Source organism: Ceratotherium simum, chromosome X (genome assembly GCF_057802395.1).
Source record: "Ceratotherium simum simum isolate JZ-2026a chromosome X, ASM5780239v1, whole genome shotgun sequence".
NCBI lineage: Eukaryota > Metazoa > Chordata > Mammalia > Perissodactyla > Rhinocerotidae > Ceratotherium > Ceratotherium simum.
In genome coordinates this window covers 124,238,371-124,259,529 of record NC_141940.1, presented here as the reverse complement: position 1 = coordinate 124,259,529, position 21,159 = coordinate 124,238,371, and the positions used below count along the sequence as shown (strand labels likewise).

Genomic DNA, 21,159 nt, shown 5'->3' with positions numbered 1-21,159 from the left:
AAATACAATTATATCAAAACCACTAGCAAATGAAAAAGACATTTAAAGTGCTAATTTTAAAAGGCTGCCAGGATGAGTGTAGAATATTACCTTGAAATAAATAACGATAGCTTGATGGGAGGGGGTGTACAGAAGGTTTTGGAAGACAGTGGCAAAAACGCACAAAAGTCAGGGAGAACCAGACGATAAGCACATCCAAGATGGAGAGAATGGCTGCCCCCATGGGCCAGAAAGAGAATATGAGGTGAATCGAAATTGTGTACAGTTATCTTTTTTCCCATATAGTTGACGCTTCCAGTTGTGTTAGTGTACAGTCATATGCCACACCATGATGTTTCAGTCAACCACAGACTGCATATACGAGAGTGGCCCCATAAGATTAGCACCTTATAGTCTAGGTGTGTGGTAGGCTATACTATCTAGGTTTGTGCAGGTACCCTCTATGATGTTCACACAGTGACGAAATTACCTAATGACGCATTTCTCAGAACTTATCCATGTCATTAAGCAGCACATGACTGTATCTTTGTATTCCATTGCTGTGACTTGGTGGTATGAAACATTAATCTCTAGAGTAAAATTTTTCTGAACCAACGCAACATCCACATTCTACTGACACCATTCCTCCAATGATCAATGCCATTTGCACTAATTCATGACACGGACTAGGTGTGTATCAGTAGAAAGAATGATGTTAAACGTACAGGAGAGAAAAGTTTGGTGGAATGAGGTCCCAAATAATTTAGGATCAGATAGAGTCCATAACAGTAGTTGTGATGAATCCCTTAACCCTGAAGTCTTATTAGGAGGCATCTGGGTCAACTCCCCCATTTTACAAGTGGACCATATCAATAACTTCTAGATTGTCAATTTTAGCTACCATGGTTAATTGGCACCATTTCAATTGTTGAAATTGTTATCTATGGGTTTTCTAAATTTTCAGTATATAGCTCATAAAAGCCATGGATGCTGGGGCACACAGGAGATACATGTCAGAAAAATCATACCATAATGAATATAAAAGCTATCAGCAGATGATTTCATTATGATCCTTCTAAATGAAACTTTCTATTTGTTCTATTGTTTGTCACATATCTTATTCAAGAATGAACTTATATTATCGTCTGCAGCTTGTCTGACAGAACCAGACAGACTTGTTCAAAGAACAGCACACCAATCTCAAAATGGTGGCCCCCATATTGCAATGGCCTCAGAACGAGAGGGATCATGACCAGGATGAGGTTCATTATAGTCGAAGTGGTACAAGATCAGTTTCAGTCTGTGCCCCGATGATTTCCCTGTTTAGGCTTCAGGGATAAATCCGGGATACTCTTTCGTAATTATCTGTTTGCACATTGACACCCCCAATTAAACATGAACTTGAAGAGAGGAGGATTGTATTCCCTTCACATTTGAATTCAAGCTCTAGTCCCCAGTCTGGCAGCTAGAAGGTGGTGCAATTAGTGCTTATTAGATCAATGTATGAGAAGGGAAAGAATGATGGAGTTATTTTCCAATTGGTGTTAATTCATTTAAAAGTGACTACACTTGTTCTATCTTTTACCAGACCTGCAGCACTATTGATAGGCAGGAAGGTGAAATACTGGATCCCGAGGCCAATCAAAGTAGACTTAAGCTAACTGCTTGGCACACAGGTTCACATCACGAGGTGGAATGATGCAGCCTTTGCAAGAAACAGCCTCGGGTTCCAATTCTGACTCTATCAGTTTCTAGGTACAGGAGTTTGAGTAAGTTTCCTTGTCTCCTGCTCCTCAGAGTGTGGTGCCATGGACCAACAGCATCATCACCTGGGAGCTTGTTAGAAAGGCAGACTCTCAGGCTCCATCCCAGACCTGCTGAACTAAAATCTGAATTTTAACTAGATCCCCAGATGATGTGTGTGCACATTAAATTTTGAGAAACACTGGCCTAGACTCTCTGAATTTTCATTTCCTCAGTTGTAAAAAAGTGAAAAATGACCCACTTGTGGAAATATGAGGGCTATAAAAATGCATGTAAAATTCTTAGCACGTAGTAGCAGTGCCAAAATGAGAGCTATTAATAACAAGAATAGCAATAAAATGCAGCAGTAAGTGCATTAGATGTTGGAGATGAACAGAACCGTAGGCAAGGACAACTTCTCTCTCCCATTCTTTCTCTGTCTCTCTGCAAAGCTATAGCAATAGAGTTTCTAGATTTGTGTTTAAGTTCAATTATGGCAGTGGTTGTCAACTGAGGGCACTTCACCCAGGGGACAACTGGCAATGTCTGGAGACATTTTTGGTTGCCATCACTGGGTGGCAAGGATGTGACCACATCTAGTGGGTAGAGGCCAGGGATGCTGCTCGACATCCTACAATGCACAGGACTTTTCCATACAACAAACAATGATCCAGCCCCAAACATTAATAGTGCCAAGGCTGAAAAATCCTGAATTATAGTAATCTAGAAATATCTATTTGTAGAAAGGACACATTGGTAAGTGAAGGTCTTCCAATAAGGACATAAAAGAATAATATTTCTAGATATACCCAGAACATCAACTATGAGTAGGATCATACACATTACTTGGGGGAAGGAATTGGGGGATGAATCAGAAATTTTCTCAAAGAATTCTTTCTCCCTCTCTAAGAACATACTTTTCTGTTAGTTATCTCAACAAGAAAGTTAAATTGGTAGAGTTCTTGTTGGCTAGGAGGTTATAAGGAAAGCTGGACATTAAATATGAAGGCATTTTATGATGCAAATGAATATACTATGATGTAACGTCCAAGAGATTGTAAATCAAACACTAAACACAAATTTCAAACAAGGACTTATCACCTCTAGGCACAGAATGCTGTTAATGATGTCAGTGCTCAGCTGCATCTTGTATGTGGTGGGAAAATATCAACTGCAGAATTATTTCATTTACAACAAATGGTCACATTAGTTCTCTGCAATAAAGCACACTCTGGGTCATAAAAACACATCAAAAAAGAAAAATTTGCCTTAATTTATTACCTCAATTTTGTGCCCAAATTTCCCTAGCTATTCCTCTTTTTTTAATTTTATGACTTTTATGGTTTATTTATAAGCAGAATGCTGTCCTAAATGGATGAACCTGTTTACTAGTAAATCAGTAAACTGTAAACATTGCTATAAAATAAAGAATGTTGTTGTGATAAATCAAAAATGAAGAATACTAGGTATTCTAAGAGAGCATTTTTGGTGGTTCCACCCGCTAACTCAATTCCTGCACCCATGAATCAGTGATGTTTGCTGGTTTATGAGCCTTGCAAAGCACAAGTATTTCCCTTTTCCTGCTCAGCACATCTCTGTAGTCATAAATATGTAATTGATTTTGTCCTATTACATTCTTCCTATATTACCTTTTGCAATAATCACATATAAATCCATAGGCTTGTGGTTTCCTTTATTATAAATTTTTCATTAAAGTCCTCATTCTTCTTTCCTTAGTTGTAGGCATAAGCAAAAATAATCAGAACAGTCAAACTTAGATAATTCTTGTTTTTTGTATTCACATTCCTTTGTTATATTTATTATCAATAATTATTTCTTTCATCCTATAAATGTACTTACCATCTAAAAATACATCATTTTTCCTTCCACAGGTGACTCTCTAGGAAATTCCCAATACAGAGCAACAACTCTGCTTTAAAGTGCCATGTGAAAAGCAGTACCACCATAATAAGAGAATCTTCCTTACAAAGGTGAGAAAGGGCCTTGGAGAAAGAATTGGCAGAGTTTTTGTGCAGAGAAAAGTAGAGTTTCTACCATGTAGTACACACAACACATGGATTAAAAAAGTAAAATGAAATGAAGTATACATTAAAATTAAGGTAAAAAGGAATTGCAAAATTGTAGGCAAGAACCCATAACATTTTGAAAATGCTCAAGACATTTCTAAACACATCGTCTCCCTGCCTTAATAGCTTAATATTCATCAAAGTAGTGTATGCTTTTATTTATCAGACTCTCTTTCTCTGTCTTCATGACGATCTCTAATGACCTATTCAGAAAATGTTTTCCTCTCGTTGACTCTGAGCTTATCTGATTCAGATGTTGAACTACCCAATGAGGGAATGCCTCCTCCAGTGGACACACTGTTAGTAGCAGGATTGTGAAGCCAAAGCTTGCGTTTGCCTGTTGGGGGCTTTCCAGGTCCCTGCTTTAGGTTCTTGGGATGTTGTCAGGGGTCACTGACTTGGACCCTCAAGTCAGTTTTCCAATCAAGGAAAACGTGATTCTCCTCCAAGGGGACAGGGGTAAGCCCAGATGGGCCCCTGGGGCTGCCCCCTTTTCACACCACATATGATGGTCAGGGCGAATGAAGACAACCTAGCCCTACCTGGGCAACACTTTCAGGGTTGAGATTGCTATACTCATTCCACCAAGTAAAGAGCCCTCGTGAATAGAAGTGCTACCTACAGTAAAGAGGGACTTGAGTGGGTAGTGAAGGATGCAGGTGAAAAATACCGTATGGTACCTGTAGGCTCCGCCCATATTTCCTGTCTTGCTCTGTCTTATATGGTTACGTTTTTTAATTAAAAGCCTTATTTCCTTGTCTTTCCCCCTAAACTGGTAGGGTGTGTTGGCTGTGATGGTGAAACTTATCACTTACTCCCTAGGTTGTGGACTATCAACATGGGATCCAGGTAAAGCCAGAGAGGAAAGGGACATCCCCAAGATATCCAGGACTCACTGCCAGGTGACGGGGCTGTAGGCTGTCTCCTTTGAGGGAGGAGTTTACGCATATTTTTATTGTAAGTGCAATTGCTGCAACATGTTAGGCGGAGGATAATTTTGCAAATGTATATATAAAGACAAGGGTCTTTCTGCACAGTAGAGAGGCGAGGAATTTTACGGGAGTTTTTGTTTTGATCCCATATCATCCATTCAGCCATCCTATTCTCAACAATGGTATCCTGACTTCTTTTGCATGGAGGGGTTAAGGCAATCTCTTTAACTTTCATGGCATCATAGAGCGGTGAGCATGTAACCTAATTAGGGCAATTGGATTCTCTCTTCAAGGACTTTGAATACGAAACAGAGCAGAAGAAGGTCTACAGTGGATTCATCCCAAGAGCTGGACCCAAATGAAGCAGTCAACCAATCCCTGCTGCCTGCATCCTGCAGATGCCTTTGTCCTTGCCAGGTGCTGGCCTGAATTCTCTCTGAGGTTCTAGTTAGCTCAATGCTTAAATTCTTTTCCTTTTTTTTCCCCTTAAGTTAGCTAGCATTGGTTTCTATCACCGGGACTAATCAATAAATCCAAATTGACAGTCCTCATAACTAATTTCAACATATCATAGTTAGTTAGGTGAATATGAATTTCTTCAAATCGATTTTCAATCTGGTTGAAAAGACTGGACTATCCATTTTTCTGTTGTATTGTTTTCATCATTGAGGGGGCCCAATGCAGAATATTATTATTATTATAAAACTTGTATTTATTGTAGAAATTGTGTTAATCACTGTAAAGCTTTCAAACAAAAACCAGAACACTTTTATTAATATAGATTCTTCCATCAAATGACTCAAAACAGCGGAAGCCATGAAGATTTCTTTAACACTGGAGGATTGCATTTCATATGGGGCAATGGCTGCAGGTATGGACACCATTTAGTATTCTCATCTCCAGTTACCCCTAGTAGAAAGGGCTAGGGCTGGGCATTAAGTCAGATGCAGAATAACGGGCATTCTAGTAACACAAGGACAGGAAAGATTAAGGGCAAACTCATTGTGACATGTTGTAAATGAGGCCATGGTGATCTAGACCAAAACTGATGGGGCCATCACCACTGGTTGAAATTGAATCAGAAAACTCCCATGTGGGTATATATCACCACAATGTCAAGAATTAAGACAAGATACAGGTGATTGATTAAGTTTGTAAATAGCCCATGACAACTGATTTCTATGCAAACCAATTTAATGACTGCTCAGTAAATGGAGTTGATTGATAAGTCTGACTGTTTTGTCTTAAGAGATTTTACCAGATGTCATTATCTTTTACAAACTTTTTTCCTCCCAAATATATTGAAGCCTAGGCCTTTTGGAGTTGCTCACCTAATTCAGAATTGGAGCAACAGAAAGCATACACATCGGTGAGAAATGAGCCTAGTAAATGATAATTCTTTGAGTTCATCCCTTAGAACTTGGTCTAAATACCGGCATTCTTTTGAGAACGAGTGAACAATTGCACCAGAAAAGCTCCAATCCTCATCTTGTCAGCTCTTCCTCTAGGATAAATGACCAGAAGAAATTCCTAAGAACTGCCGGGGTCACCATCAGAAGAAACATGGGTTTAAATCTAAGAAAAACAGAACGTTAAAAGTTTAAACTGCTCTCATGAATGTACGATACTTGTCTCCAAGAAATCATTGTCCAGGGGCCAGCCCGGTGCCACAGCGGTTGAGTTCACGCATGCTGCTTTGGCAGCCTGGGGTTCACAGGTTCCGATCCTGGGCGAGGACTTACTCACCGCTCATCAAGCCCATGCCGAAGTGGCGTCCCATATAGAAGAACTAGAAGGACCTACAACTGGGATATACAACTATGTCCTGGGGCTTTGGGGAGAAAAAAGAAAAAGAGGAAGATTGGCAACAGATGTTAGCTCAAGGCCAATTTTCCTCGGGAAAAAAAAATGACTATAAAATAAAAAAGAAACCATTGTCCCATGATAATGGAATAAACAGCTGAAAATGTCAAAGTGAGAAGCATGATAGAATGCTTATTCTGATAACTGGATACTGACTAATTGGTCATAATGAGACGTGGCCCACAGAAGTGCTCTGACTTTTCATTCTGGCATACAACCTTAGAATACAATTCCCCTGTTATCATCAGTCTTCTGTTGCACAGATGAAGTTGTTTATATGGCTCACTTGGTTAATTATTCACATCTCTGCCACGAGGAACAGTTTAGGTCTATCATCAAAAAAACCCAAAAACTACTGTGATCAAGGAAGTGTCCACTTCAGAAAGGTAATTTAGGCTGATATTTGTTATCTCTTTCTGTTTTGTAGTTGTTTAGGGTTAAATCTAAAGTTTCCTCAGATTTTTGCCCCATGAAAACTAATGTCTCATCATTTAGTATTGATTGTTAACTAAAATACCCCTGACTCATATGAGTTATGAATCTATTTGTTTCCATTTCCTCAAATGGGCATACCTTTCTTGATTAATGTATAGGGTATCCATCTTCTTTAGAATAGGACTTGTCCAATTTTAATGTTTCTATAAATCACCTGAGAATCTCCATAAAGCAGAGATTCTAAGCCAGCAGATCGGGGGCAGGGCCTGAGAGTCTGTATTTCCCACAGGCTCCCAGGTGATGCTGCTTCCATTCCTTGGAGTAGCAAGGCTTAAGTCAGGGATCAGCACACTTTTTCTGCAAAACACCAGGTAGGAAACATTACAGGCTTTATGGTCCACACACTCTCTGTCCTGACTCTCCCCTCATAGCCCGAAAGTAGCCAGAGACAACGCAGAAACAAATAAACATGGCTGCATTTCAGTCAGGTTTTATTTAGGAACAGTAAAATTTGAATTTCATAGAATTTTCACATGTCACAAAATATTATTCTTTGTGATTTCTTCCAAATATTTAAAAATGTTAAAAAAACACTTTCAGCTCATGAGCCATAAAAAACAGGCGCCCAGGGCCGTAGTTGATGATCTCTGTTTTAAGGCAGCGTTGGGTGTTAGATTGAGTTGTCCGCAAAAAGTGGAACAGGCCCAGACAAGGAGCATTGCTTTCTCTTCCCCCTCCAGAGGCCGCAATTGGTTTAGCGGAGTTCTCTGAAACAGCAAAAGAACTGAAGGGTTTCATGGACAATTTACAAGTTATTATCTTGATTATCTGTCCTGGAAGAGTGGATAATGAGGCCACATTTGCAGTTCCACATATTTTATTGGAGCTTCTAGAAATTATGTTCAGGGCAGATATCAACCATCTGTTGAATTGTTGTGTATTTAATATTACGGTACAGATCAGTGAGACATATGAAATACACACAGCAAGATTTATAGAAATTAGTCACTGTCTAATTTTGGTTTAACTGCAGCTTTAGGCGATGACTGTGATGTCTCCTTACTTAATATTTCCGTATGTCCATACTCTTACCACTAGAACCAAATTAAAGCTTTCCATGCACCATTATATTAAAGTTTTGAGCCTCAGGTAGTACACTTAAGTTGGAGAAATCGGGAGGTCCTGTTGTCATGTGAGGTCCAGACAGTCTCCCACCCTGAGGATGTAGCATTGTGACCAGACTGCATTGACTTCTGAGCTGTACTTTACCTTCCCTTGACCTTGACTATGTAACCTCCTAGTTTTGTAGGATACTGTAGCTTGGAAGACTCAGAGAAGGGAAGCTTAATCCTGGAGGAAAAGAGACTGTACCATAATTACAATCTTGGAATCTAGCATATGGCACGCCACGTCATCAAACCCAGGAAGCCTTAGATTGAAAGTTGTACCTTTATTTTAAATACCACTAAGAAATCTTTTTAGAATGTCACTTTGACTATGCCAGTCCATCCATGGTAAGACACGTGCCAATTTTATATACAGTCCTCAGAATCAATGAAATATAGTATTTAACTCTCAGGTGCATACGGAGGTGAGAATTATCTAGTTTGCATTCATGTGAGATGATGGTTATGGCATACAAAACATGTGTATTTCTATTGCTTCATTTCCTTCTGGATGGACTAATATGATTATTTTCTGATGGGTAAATGGAATCTCAGACACATGGAATCTCTTATCTCAGCTTACACAGGTACCACATTAGTTAGGGAATTCTAGCTGCTAAAACAAATCTGAACAGGTGTAATGACTCCAACACGATGGAAGTTCATTTCTCACTCCTGCGAAGACCACAACAGGTGTGCCTGATCAGCAGCCCACTTTTCCCCAAGCAGGCATTTGGGACCAGAGCCCTTGCATCTTATGGAATCGTCTTCCATGTGTAGTTCCCAAGTTCTCTGTGCCTGTGGCTTCAAGTCGGTGGGATTGGAAAGAGTGTGGGGAGGCGCACCTGGAAGGTTTTTATGGTGTCACTCAACACTTCTGCTTGCATTCCTTCAGCTGGAACTCAGTCACAGGACACTCAGCTGCAAATGAAGTTGGGAAATGGGTCTTGCATTTTACTAACAAGAAGAGAAAGCTTACCTACTGCTCAAGCTACAATCCTTTAGGTTTCTTTCTTCTCCTCCTTAACTGAACCCCTTCTAATCTTTTTAATGCCTATACTCCAAATTCTACCCCAAAGGGAAGAGATTACCAAAATCAAGGATTTTGGTGATGATAATGATCTTTTCCTGCTTTTCTACTCTCCTTTATCTCTGCATTTTTTTTTTTTTAATTTTAGTGCCATGAGACAGGCAATTCTGAATTTCGTTTCCTGCAAGTTTATGATAGCACTCTTTAAATTATTCGGAATGATATTTCTTCCCATGATGGGAATATTATCTTTGTTTTTATCTCTGAGCCTATTGTATCAGCTAGTGGAACTTGTAAAGTTAGCACCTTGACATTTTCTTGTCATGGTTCAAACTCCAGTTTAAATTTGCATGAGGGGAGGAGCTGCTTTGGGAGATCTGTACATATGATCATGCATTCCAGCTACACTGCAGGTTAAAAATCCATGACTGCGATAGAAAAAGCCAAGCTCTAAGTAGCCAGCACTGGGAGAAAATTGGCTCATTTTAACAAGTGACTTGTAGAATAGACGAGGCTGCCAAAGATTCTAGAGTGTTTTTGCCTTCCCTTTTCCCCATGGCATTTGCAGAATACATTTTATATTTCTGATCCTGGGATGTGAAAAAAAGCCCATCAATGCCAACTGGTGGCACAGCAGCCAGGCATGCAGGCAGGAGTGCTTGTCCTCGCTCTAGTTCATGATTGAAATGTCCCAGCGAAAGGCTCTGAAGCCTCAGCCGTCCAAGACCTTGGACCTGCTCATCTCATCCAGCCTATTGCTGTGATTTTTTAAAATAATGAATCAATTATCCAGATGTCTTTGTAGGGCTCTGCATTGCAGAAATAGTGTCTCTTCAGCAACCACAAGGACAAGTGGAGCAATACAAAGATAAGAGATGAAAAATGGAAATGTTGACCTTGTATGTAGAAAATCCTAAAGACTCCACACAAAAACTGTCAGAACGCAATGACTTCAGCAAAGTTGCAGGATACAAAATCAACGCACAAAAATCAATTGCTTTCTATACACTAACAATGAACAATCTGAAAAGGAAATTAAGAAAACAATCTCATTTACAATAGCATCAAAAAGAATAAAATACTTAGGAATAAAGTTGACCAAGGAGATGGAAAACTTGTATATTGAAAACTAAAAAACATGACAGAAATTAAAGAAGACACCAATAAATGGAAAGACATCTTATGTTCATGAATTGGAAGACAATATTGTTAAAATGTTCATTCTACACAAAGCAATCTACAAGTTCAATGCAATCCCTATCAAAATTCCAATGGCGTTTTTTGTAGGAAAAAAAAAATCTGAAACTCATATGGAATCACGAGATCTCAAGTAACCAAAACAATTTTGAAAAAGAAAAACAAATTTGAAGGCCTCACACTTCCTGATTTCAAAACATATTACAAAGTTACAGTAATCAAAACAGTTGTGGTACTGACATAAAGACAGACATAGACCAATGGAACAGAAATGACAGCCCAGAAATAATCTTTTGTGCATTTGGTCAAATGATCTTTGACCAAAGAATTCCAAGACTATACAATGGGGAAAGGACAGTCTCTTCAACAAATGGTGCTTGGAAAACTAGATATCCACATGCAAAAGAAAGAAGTTGGATCCTTACCTTACACCATATGCAAAAATTAACTCAAAATTAAATAAAAATCTAAACCTAAGACGTAAAACTACAAAACTCCTAGAAGAAAACATACAGAAAAAGCTTCATGATATTGGATTTTTAATGATTTCTTGGCTATGACATCAAGAACATAGGCATCAAAAGAAAAAACAGACAAATGGGACTACATCAAATTTAAAATCTGTACTGGGCTGGCCTGCTGGCACAGTGGCTAAGTGCGCGAGCTCCACTTCAGCGGCCCAAGGTTTGCAGGTTTGGATCCTGGGCGCACACCGATGCACTGCTTATCAAGCCATGCTGTGGCAGTGTCCCAAATAAAGTAGAGGAAGATGGGCATGGATGTTAGCTCAGGGCCAATCTTCCTCACAAAAAAAGAAAAAAATCTTCTGTACATCAAAGGAAACAACCAACAGAGTGAAAAGGCAACCTACAGAATCAGAGAAAATATTTGTAAGTCATACATTTTATAAAGAGTTAACATCCAGAATACATAAAGAGCTCCTACAACTCACCACTACCAACAAAACCCAAATAATCTAATAAAAAAGACAGACATCTCTTCAAAGAAGACATACAAATGGCCAGTAAGCATATGAAAAGATGCTCAACATTACCAGTCATTAGCGAAATGCAAATCAAAACTACAATGAAATATCATCTCACATCCTTTAAGATAACCAGAATCAAAAAAAAAAAAAAAAAAGCAGGAAATAACAAGTGTTGGTGAGGATGTGGAGAAATTGGAACCCTCGTGCACTGTTGGTGGGAATGTAAAATGGTACAGTTGCTACAGAAAACAGAATGGAGATTCTTCAAAAATAAAAATAGAATTATCATGTGATCCAGCAATCCCAGTTCTGGGTATATATATCTAGAAGAATTGAAACTAGGATCTCAAAAAGATATTTGGACATCCATATTCATTGCAGAATTATTCATAATAGCCAAGATGTGGATGAAATCCAAATGTCCATTAATAGATGTATGGATAAAGAAAATGTGGTTTATACATACAAGGGAATATTATTCAGTCTTTAAAAAGAAGGAAATCCTGTTCCATGCTACAGCATGAATGAACCTTCAGGACATTATGCTAAGTGAAATAAGCCAGTCACAAAATGACAAATACTGTACAATTCCACTTATATGAGGTATCTAAATTAGTCAATCTCGTAAAAACAGAAAGTAGAATTGTGGTTGCCAGGGGCGGGGGGGGGGGTGGTGGGAAATGGAGAGTTATTCTTCCACGGGTACAGAGTTTCAGTTTTGCAGATAAAAAAGTTCTAGAGATCTGTTGCACAACAATGTGAATGTAGTTAACACTACTGCACTCTACACTTAAAGTTGGATAAGACAGTAAATATTATGTTATGGGTTTTTTTTCCTATAATTAATAATAAAAAGAGCAAATATTGAGGCTATGGGCTTGATGGTGATGCTTGGCATATCAGATTCTGGTTTCTGGGTCCAGTAATTAGTTTTGTCAACAACAACAACAAACCCCCCCAACTTTTACTAAAATGTACTCAGGCAATAAAGTTGTTGAAACAGCTGGGTGAATTTCAACAAAATATCAGGGTTCAGGTGATATTGATAAACTCTCAAGAACCCATGAAGGTTAGGAAATTAGTTACTGGTATCAGAATTAGTAGTATTTGAGTCCACTATTTGCTGTGGGCTCAGAACTTAAAAAGAAAGGCGTATTCCAATTAGTTATGTCTAAAAGTCTAAAGAACATTGAGGGGCACCTTGTGCAAAAAATCCAAATAATGTGACATGTGGAGTAAGAGAGATCTGACTTTGCATATATATGACACTATTCCTTTAAACATCCATAGCAAACAATACAAAATGCTAAATAATAAGAGTAAGGCTGTGACACCATATGTTTTGAAGCAACTTTTGAGTCACACCTACAAAGGTTGCACATATCTTTGGAAAACATTTTCATTATTTAATTACTGTGGGAGTCAAATTGCTCTTCTGGGCATCTAATTGAAGTCTGCAGGGCATTTTTAATGTCTTTAATTCTTTCTGGAGAACTGGATTGCTAGTTTCTACCTTAAAATTTGTGATTCTGTGGACTATAGCTCTCACTTGTCTTTAAAGGCTTCCAACAACGCAAATGTTTTGCAATTTTATTGAAAGTACAAAAAATACACCCATCGAAAGCTTTACTTTTGACTTTTTAATGAGATATATATATGCAAATATCTAAATAATTTTGGAAAGGATAGTTTTTCTGAACCTACTAAGCAGTACTAGAAAGTGAAAACACAAATTGTTATCCCAATCGTGAGGGTGATATCATTATTTATTACTTGCCTTAGTTTGGGTTTCTCCATAAGTAGACATAGCAAATCAGGATTCAAATGTAAGTGGCTTGTTTGGAACATAAAGCTAGGTGAGTGGGAACATGAGAAGGGAAGGTAATGAGTAAAGGGGTGTAGTCCATAGAAAAATATTGAGAGCTGAAGTTGTTTTAAATCTTCTATTAGCTACATTTTTAAAACATAGAAAAAAAGCACTGGCAATGTTAATTTAATAATATATTTTACTTAACCCAATATATCTAAAATACCATTTTAACATGCAATCAATATAAAATTATTAATGAGGTCTGTTCCATACGTTTCTTCATATGAAGTCTTAGTATGAAATCTGGTGTGCATTTTATATGTAAAGCACATCTCAGTTCTAACGGTCCACATTTCAAATACTCAATAGAGTTGTGATTGATGTCTACCATATTGGACTTCACAGTAATAAAGTATTGTTACTCGGCCAGCTCTCTCTGAGGATGACTGGAGCTTAATTTTTCCAGGAAAATGCTGGGAACTAATGTTACAATTATCCTATGAGAGAGCAAGGGAGCTGTGGTACCTATTCACGATGCCCTGTCCCTCCATGGTTAAGAGCTCCTCCCACAAGTGTTAATTCCCTGTCACTTCTCACCTGTCACCTGGAGAGAAAGGTGAAATCCGGCAGCTAGAGAAACCCAGTTGAAAAGTGGCTGGAATCTGCTAATAATAGCTTCTGCTACATTATTCAACATTATTTATATACAGATCAAGGCGAGATCCCGTCGCTCTGAGATAAATCGTCCCTTCACAATTAGAGCAAGATGCTTGGAAGTCTATCTTCATGCGTTTTTCAGGTTCAAAAATTCCGCACATGTCTTTGGAAAACACTGTCATTGTTTAGTTACCATTAGAATCTACTAGCGCTTCGGGGCATCTAATCGAAGTCTGCAGGGCAATTTTAGACTCTTTAATCTTGTTCTTTCTGGAGAACTGGATTGCTTTTTTCTATCTTAAAATTCATGATTTTGAGGATTTTAGCACCCACCTCTCTTTAAAGGCTTCCAATAATGTAAATTTGTTGCAATTTTATTGGAAGTAGAAAAAAATATGTCAAGTGAACATTTTTACTTTTGACTATTTTTTCATGATAGATTGGGTCATAAATCAGGCTCACAAATAACTTTTGTATCAGTTGTTTGTTGGATGTGTTCAAGTGGCACAATTTCTGTAAATACATAGGATAACAGTATAAAATGTGAAATTATATGATTGAGGCTGTGACGTGTCCTATATTTTAAAACAATTGCTGAGTCACACCTAGAAATCTGGGTTGGGCTATTTTTATGGCAGCGGGATTTCATTTCTTCAATAATGTGCAGGACATGATTTTGTGGCTGTGTTCTAATTTTTCCTCATTGATCTTCAGTTGAGAGACCAAAACAATCAAAAGAACATGTCATGCAGAGTAAGGAGATCTGACTTCACAACCTGCTAAGTTTGCTCCCCTGGGAAAAAAACTCCATGTCGTAGTTTTCAGATGTGCACCATAAAAACAGTAAAAACCTAGCATGCACGGATATTTTAAGAGTGAAGAAAAATTTCGTATTTGAAGGTACAGACCACACACATATAAAAGAGCTTCAGGGCCAGACTTTGAGGCCAAATGCTGCAGGGCATAATCCTATTATTTCAAAGTAGATCTCTCATCTTTTCATACATGCTGTGTAACTGCCCTGAAGACAAAGACAAAGGAATAAGCAGACAAACAAACCAAGCACCTCAGCCTAGGTTCTCTAAAAACAAACCTCAGGCAAAGTGCTAGCTGGTGCATTCCTGGAAGCAGCAATCCTGGCCTTTGAGAGAGCAGCTGCAGGAATAGAGGCAGTGAAGAACGGGAAGCAGACATAGTCGTGCTTTTTCACCACTGTTTCTCTATACGTCCAAGACACAAGGCTGGAGGTTGGACTGAGGCACTCAGAGAACGCCCAGGATGTCTCAGGGTGGATAACGTGGCACGTTTGCACTTTGGAACAGGAGAGAGGCCTTCATCTGCTGACTTCCTCCCATCTCCCGTCTCCCATTGGTCTAAGGTGCTCCTAGAGAGTTGACGTCTCTGCATTTCTACGTTGCTTCTCCTGGCCCCTTCAACTCGGGCCTGATGCTTCAACCAAGTCTGGAAATGCTGGGAGATGCCTGAGATTGGGCATGTGGCTTGTCAGCCTCAGGTGGTGGAATCATGTGTATCTACCACGTGGGCAGAAACGTGTGGGACTGGAGAGGGTAAGAGGATCTGGGAGAGCACCCACAATGACCCGCATCAAGGGACTGTCTTAGAAATTGTACCTTGCAGTTTATTCTTCATAGGTTAGAAATTAAGGGTCTTCTGGCATGGCTTACATGGACCAGCCCTTGCACTAATATATGTCTATTTGATGTGTAAAAGAGACTAACATATGGGGTTCTGTACAGGATGATGAGAAAAAGTAGGTTTAATATGTAAAGCAACGAAAAGTACCATTTGCTTTCGTTTTTAGTGTCAAGAAAATACAAAATACCGAAGAAGTCTTTTAGAAAACAACACAAAATTATTATCACATGTAATCCTGTTCTAAGATAAATGTTTTCATTGTAGCACATTAATTTTTGCTCATCCAAATATTGTAGGAAAGTTGAAATTTACATACCTTCTCAAGTACTAAGATTTTTTCTAACGTTCTAAAAATGTTCTCAACTTGCTTTGGAATTCCTCCTGCTGAAGGCACTGTAAGGCCTCAAACTTTCCAATCAAAGCTTTTGTGCTGATTAAAACAGTTTTTCAGGTTAGTTTCAAGCGTGTCAGAATATGTTCCCCTCCCCTCTTTTCCTAGGTAAGATGATATCTAAGACTGAAGGGGAGCTTAAAATTGTCTGACATTATGAGAATTTTATTAAATAATACTCAATGTCCGTCATTTTTTATCTCATTTTTTTACCATAATCAATAATTCTTCCTTGAATATCTTCCTTTACTAGTTATTCATTGAGGCATTTAAATGGATTCCTTCTAAGGAATCATCTTTCTTATGGAAATTATCTAAGATGTGGGTTTGCTTGTTAAATTATATTTTCCTGATAAACAATTAGCATTTTTATTTTTTAAAAGACATTTAATTGACCATCTAGGATCGTGTAGTCTGGCATATCTTACTGCTATAAATGCAATTTGATGGGGAAAGTAGGAGTCACCATCAACACAGTGAAAGTCCCTCCTTCCTGTGATATTGCTGATCAGTTAGAAGAGCTTCGTCATTGAGTTTCTCTGTGAGCGCCTCCTAGGTAGTAGGTAGGGACTCATGTTCCATCCATTTATGCATCCAACAAATGGAATCAGGGTTGTATCAAAGGGCCCACTGTATGCATTTATTTCACTCAGTTTCCTTTACCATTAAAATAGATCTTTGGCAAACTGTTCACAAAATACTTCCTGGCCTCCAGGGAAATCTAAGGGGATGTAAATACACCTAAACATATCTGAAATATGCATACTGTCCTGTCGTAGTACTAACGTATATCCTCTCGGAGTACACATTCTAGCCAGCCCAAAGCAGATGTTGGGGTACTTTGCAGAGTAAGCATAGCATGTGGCTATATGCCTGAATAATAATAACTCTCACTTCCATCATACTTTACAGTTTACAAAGTGTTTTTACCATGCATATGGGTGAGCATATGTTTCCATTTCTCTCTAACAATCCTACTTTCAAATATATTGCTACTGTCAGATTCTGTGATAGAGTGTGTAACTCTATTTCAAGGTTAGAAAATATGTCCCATCATTGAATCCTTACACAGACCCTATGAGTTGGTATCTGAGATAAGGCATCTCTTCGTTGAATCCTAGAGGAACCCTATGAGTAAATATCTTTGATGAGGAATCTAAGTTCCACACAAAATAAGTAACTTGTCCAAGTTCAGCTTGCTTACAAATGATCACCCTTGGGAGTTACACTTGGATCTCTGCCACCAAATTTGGCCATTTCTACACTACTAATCTACACCAGTGAAATATGGTTAAAAATTGTCATCCCAATTAGATTCAAATTTTACCACCAAACCAGGACCTTTCTGATGATACGTTAAGTGGGAAGATGGATTCTTAAAGCAGAATATTCATTGAAGTGATGATGGACAAGGGTGACTATCTAGTAAGAGGTTGTACATTGGGATGGAAGTATTCATTTCCAATATCCTATTAGAACTGGGTCTGGACCTGCTATCATTGTAGCTTCTGGTCTCTGGGATAGTTCAACAGAACTTTAACCTAAAGAGAGGTAAGAGTGAACTGAAAATGTACCCTTGGGTGCACCATGAAATGCCTCTCACTGGTGCATGAATGCTAGCTGGTGCTACAGCTCTCATGAACTGAAATGTAATAACTATGTGAGCCAAGTCAGTGCTTTGAAACAATCTAAAGACAGACTGATTTTCCAGCATCCAACATTATGGTAAAGCTGTGGTACTGCTCGAATCACCATACCAGCATCATATATCATAATCAGATATGGAATATAGGCTGATCCGAAGTCTGGGAGTCAAAGAGGAGCTAAACCTTCTTCCAAAGGGCTGTGATTGTGAACCGTGAGGCTATATGCTTGCATATCCTGCCAAGAATAGAAGTAACCTCTTGCCAGGCATCGAGCTTTTCAACTGCTCCTGCACACACGATAGCAACCGACTGCAGGGGTGGCATGCCATGTCAATCATTTAATCTGCAAAGTATTTTCAATTAAATGCGGTATTCTCATTCGACAGTGAGAGGCAATGCCAATACAGTCTCAAAAGGCTAATAATTGCAAACCCTGGCTTACCGAGTAATTCACGTCACAGACCACACAAGTCAAATATTGGAACAGGAAGCAGCACTTATAGATTTCGCCCTTAATTTAATTCTGAACATCAAGTGACCTCCCAATTTGCAGAAATTACAATATTTATGGGGAGGGTCAAGTGGAGTTTAAACAATTGTATTGTCCAACTGTGCAGCAGGAGCACTTATATGAGGTAAAGAAGCGATATCCTGCTGCAGGAAGAGAGTGTATCTAGTGAAACAATGAGGAGAGTTGGCCTCCATGTCTGAAGGCAAGGATATTAAGAAGATAGCATTTAAAGGAATTTCCCAGGCCTTTCGTGGGTGATTAACATAGATGGAAAAGCAGAAGCTCATAAAAAGCAGGGATTTGGGAGCTGGCCATGCCTCCAGTTGCATCCCTGTCTCAATCCTGGTTTGGACTGGGGAGTGTTTAGGAATGGGGTTGCTGAGTTGCAAGTGTATGTACCTTCCCGGCACTTGGTAAGGCCAAGTTAATGTTCAAAGTGGTTGTATACCTCGTCCTCGCCCCCGTGGTTTATATACTTCCACCAGAAGGCTTGGGGGTTTTAATTCCTCCATATCTTTGAGGCTATTTTCTTCATTGGTATTATTAGGATAGTCACACCTCACAGAGTTGTTGCTGACAAATGGAAGGAAAAAAATGTATAAACTACTTGGCAAAATGTATGATTTATAGCTGCCATTCAATGGTGGTGTTTCCCTTTTTTATTCTTTTATGTGCTTCCATTGCACACCACACACTCCTTTGCTAAAACACTTATTTCAGTCTATTGAGATTCCATTATTTACAAATGAAATTATGACTTTCTGGATACCAAAGCCTCTCTTTTTTCATTCGTTATATGCCTAGAACTTAGTACATAGCATTTAGTGGCTATCCTGTGAAATAAAATAAAAGATTAATGGTCTGAATTTATATGAGTCCATTTCAATATCTTGGGATATTAAGCCCTATTAAATTTGTGCAGTAATAAATGCTCCATCATAACTGAAAAAAATTACATTAATTTTTTAAAACATTATCATGAACTATTCCACATATATATATTACATCACAGTATGAATAAAGTACCCTTTATTTATGCACGCTCATCTTAAAATAGTTATTTGAGTGTGCTATGGACTGAATAAATGTGTCTCCCAAAATTCATGTTGAAGCCTCATCCCCAAGTGATGGTATTGGAGGTGCGGCCTTTGGGAGGTGATTAGGGTTAGATTACCTCACAAGGATGGGCCTCCCATGGTGGGATTAATGCTCTTGTAAAAAGAGGAAGAGACGCAAGAGCTCCCTCTCTCCATCATGTGAGGATACAGCAAGAAGGCGGCCACCTACATGCCAGGAAGTGAGCCCCAAGAATCCAACCATGCTGGCACCCTGATCTTGGACTTCTATCTTTCAGAACTGTGAGAAATAAATATTTGTTATTTAAGCCACTCAGTCTATGGTATTTGTTCTTGCAGCCTGCGCTAAGAAAGTGGCTTTCAGCTTTCTTATTTTTTCTTTATGTTGTGCTATTATGAGTAATGATGCTATGAAATTAGAGCACACGTATTCTTCATGCACATATTTAAAGTTTCCTCTAAGAATTTCTAAGTGAATGCTTAGGAGTGGACTTGCTGGATTATGGAGTATAAGCGACGTCTAAGTTCTGGATTGTGCTAAGTTAGTTTTCAAAGTTGTTGTACCAATTTGCATTCCCATCAGAAATATTTGGGAGTTTTAATTCCTCCACATTCTAGATAGCACTGGATATTGGTACATTCTAATATTGTCTAATATGGTAGAATGTAAAATGATTGTGTTTTTAATTTACATTTCCCTGATGTCTAATAAAGTTGAACGTCTTTTAACATGTTTACTGGCCGTTTGTGCATTATCCTTTGCGGCAAGTGTGTTCACATTTTTGCCTGTGTTCTTGAAGTGTGTCCCCCATCCCTTCCACTCTGTGAGCTCCGTCATTTGTTAAGTCTGTGTAGAGGTCTGTTCCTGGTTCTCCATTATGTTCCATTCGACATCTGGTCTACCAATAATGTACCTCCTTAACTACTTTAGGTTTGACTTGATATCTGCTAGTCCATAACCACCTTTGTCCAGGAGTATTTTGGTGATTCTTGGCCCTTTACTCCTCCATATAAATTTTAAAATATTTCATCAAGTTCGACACAAACCCTTTTTTCTTCCTCATTAATCCTTCTCGCACTATGGATCATCCTTCTGGGATCATATTCTTTCTCCCCTAAATACTTCCTTTAGAGATTTCTTTAGTAGCCTTCTCTTTATGGTAAATTGTCACAGTTTTTGTGATCTAAAAATGTATTAATTTTTATCTTGTCCTTGAAAAGATTGTTCTGTTGGAAATATAATTACGGGTTATAGCTATTTTCCCTCGGCAATGTGAAGAATGGTTTCCAGTCTCCTCTGGCTGCCTTTGATGCTATTGAGAAGTCAGCTCTCAGTCTATATGTACTATCCTGGTGGGTATCTATTTGTGTGTGTGTTTGTGTGGGTATGTGAGTACGTGGGTGTGTGTGCGTGTGTGCACCTGTTCTAAGATCTTCCCGTTCACATTGTTCTCAATGTTCAGCATTTTCATTACTGTCTCTAAGTGTGGATTTTTTTTTCTTTTTCTTTTTCTTTTTTTTTTTTTTTTGGTGAGGAAGATCAGCCCTGAGCTAACATCCATGCTAATCCTCCTCTTTTTGCTGAGGAAGACCAGCTCTGAGCTAACATCTATTGCCAATCCTCCTCCTTTTTTTTCCCCAAAGCCCCAGTAGATAGTTGTATGTCATAGTTGCACATCCTTCTAGTTGCTGTATGTGGGACGCGGCCTCAGCATGGCAGGAGAAGCAGTGCGTCGGTGCATGCTGGGGATCCGAACCCGGGCCGCCAGTAGCGGAGCACGCACACTTAAGAGCTAAGCCACAGGGCCGACCCTAAGTGTGGATTTTTAAAAATTTTTTCTGCATGATTTGTTGTATTCACTGAGTCTGATGTATCATGAATTTCATCAGTTGTAGAAAATGCCTCTTGTACTGTTGACTGCCCCCATCCTATCATCTCCTTCAGGAACCCCAATTTGGTGTATAGTAGACCTTATCACTCAGGCTTCCATT

The 21,159-nt window shown here is 38.8% G+C and overlaps 1 long non-coding RNA gene across 1 annotated transcript in view; it reads left to right on the top strand.

The window, feature by feature from the left end:
• Positions 1-19,885, top strand: part of LOC147912027 (uncharacterized) — a 50,748-nt gene extending 30,863 nt beyond the window's left edge. The window contains exons 2-6 of the long non-coding RNA XR_015550390.1: positions 3,615-3,713; positions 4,632-4,711; positions 5,035-5,158; positions 5,523-5,612; positions 14,602-19,885. This is a non-coding gene — a long non-coding RNA (uncharacterized LOC147912027). The remainder of the gene's footprint in view (positions 1-3,614; positions 3,714-4,631; positions 4,712-5,034; positions 5,159-5,522; positions 5,613-14,601) is intronic.
• The last annotated feature ends 1,274 nt before the right edge of the window (positions 19,886-21,159 follow it).